We start from the raw sequence: 2,500 nt of genomic DNA, 5'->3' as shown, positions 1-2,500 counted from the left end.
CTTGCCAAATATCAATGTGACATATATATTCACGCACATACTCACATCTACATAAATACACACACACGTGGGGGGGGGGGGTATCTTTATATATGTGTGTATATATACAGAGAGAGACAGACAGAATTAAAATTAAATTACTGGTCTGAATTATTTCCATTTTCTGTTTTAATATGTAATTACAATAAGTATCTTCCAATATTTTACAATATTCTCCAGTATTTTCAAGACTCATGTTTTATATGAGAGTTGAAAATAATATCTACAAATATACTTTGAAGTTCTGGAGTATGCCGATGTGTTTCATGGGGACACAGCCTGGATTATAACCATTTTCCAAACAACAGAATGTATGTATGTATGTAATACGTACATATGTATGTATATATGTATGTAGATCTTTTCCAGAATTTTCTTTTAGCCTAATTTTTACTTATTTTCTTGCACATTTCAGTGATGTTTTTCAAAATAAATTTTAGTTTTTCTCATTTCTTTCTTTAAGTATTATTTTCCAGTACTTCTCAAATCCAAGAAAACAGAAACTTCTATAGAACTACAAAATTGGCTTATTACATTCATGATAAAGATGAACTCAACAGTCTTTTTATTCCTTTAAGAAGATTAATTTGATCGCCATGTCTTCAGATTCTTACATCTTGGTTAAGGTGACCAGGTGATGCTTTCACCTTTTATTCAGGATATTTAGATATTTATCTGCAAGAACTCTATGAAGTTGACAGAACACTAAAAGAAGCAGAATGAAAATTACTGCTTCTTTCAGTTTCTCTCTACCAAATTCACTCATAAGTCTTTGAGCTTTGCTTGGCCCAAAGCTTAATAGAAGATGTTTGTCCAAGGTGCCATGCAACGGGACTGAACAAGCCACCATTTAGTTGAGAAGATGGGAGGTTTTATTCCTTTATTTTTTTATCCTTTTATTTGTTTCAGCAGCCATGCTGGAGCACCACCTTTAGTCAAAGAAATCGACCCCAGAACTTATTCTTTGTAAACCTAGTACTTATTCTATCGGTCTCTTTTGTCGAACCGCTAATGTTACAGTAACTTAAACACACCAACATCGGTTGTCAAGCGATGGTGAGGGGACAAACACAGACACACACACAAGCCCGTTGTATGTATATGTATATATATATATATATATATATATATATATATATATATATACACACACAACAGGCTTTTTTCAGTTTCTGTCTACCAAATCCATTCACAGGGCTTTGGTCAGCATGAGGCTATAGTAGAAGACACTTGCCGAAGGTGCCACGCAGTGGAACTGAACCTGGAACCATGTGATTGGTAAGCAAGCTACTTACCATGCAGCCATTAATTTAAATCTAAAAATTTCAAAAGAAAAGACTTTTTATAACCAAGAATCAGACAAAATCTCAAATAAGTTGGCATGAAAAAGGTTAGTTGTTTGAAAAATTCTAATCTGATTAACAACACCTGATTATCAGGCATCAAACCAATCAGAGCACAGAGTAGATGCAAATATTTTTTTAAAAGTTAGATCAAATTGAAAAAAATTGAATTTGTCTTAAAAGAGTTCAGTGGTTTGAAAAACGATAATCTTATTAGCATTAACACATCTTAGACATTTTGTCTTTTAATCAGTAGATGGAACATTGGGAGTGTGTGTGTGGAGAGGATTGGCAGAACTGTGAGAGTGTTTATTCCATATTTATCCAGGCTTTTTATGTTCTGAGTTCTAATTCCACTAAGGTGAACTCATCTTAAAGTTTCAGTTTTTTAATCAGCATGTGTGATGTTAATGCATGTATAATTCGCACCCCTTATTTTGTATTAAATCTTGGTGCAAAATTTTTTCCCTTCATAGTTTTAGCTTTACCCCATGCATAAGTTCCACCCCTAATTTCTACCAAATTTTTTCCCTTCATAGCTTTAGTTTAACCTCATGCATAACTCACACCTCTAATTTAGTGTTAAATCTTGATACAAAATTTTTAACCTTCATAATTTTAGCTTTACCTCATGTATAAGTCACACCCCAATTTCACAGTTAAAATCAAGTGTAAAATAATGCAGCTTATACATGAGTAAATCCAGAGTGTTTTGATTGGATTGATCTGCAATTATTAACAGTTGCTACTAATAAGATTATAATTTTTTGGACCATTAAGCATATATTTAAAGACAAAAGAATCAGTGAAATGTTTACATCTATCAACTATATTTCAAGCAGTTTGATCTCCAATTATTATCATTTGATTTATTCCTGCATCACTGGCCTGAAGTATAAACTTTTAATTTAGGAAATAAACTCTTGGTTTAGAAATAAAAGGCTCCTGGTTCAAATCCAGCCCAGCACTTTGTACAGATCAGGAAATAAAATACCTGTCGGATGTATGTGTATATTTGTTTGTTTGTGTGTGTGTGTGTGTGTGTGTGTGTGTGCATGCGTGTGCAAACATGTTTGCATTTCCCAGTCTTGCCATCACACAGTTGATGTAAGTGGTCA

The sequence above is a fragment of the Octopus bimaculoides genome, chromosome 21 (assembly GCF_001194135.2).
Source record: "Octopus bimaculoides isolate UCB-OBI-ISO-001 chromosome 21, ASM119413v2, whole genome shotgun sequence".
Lineage (NCBI taxonomy): Eukaryota > Metazoa > Mollusca > Cephalopoda > Octopoda > Octopodidae > Octopus > Octopus bimaculoides.
The sequence above is the reverse complement of the archived record's forward strand: the minus strand, read 5'-3'. Positions refer to the sequence as shown.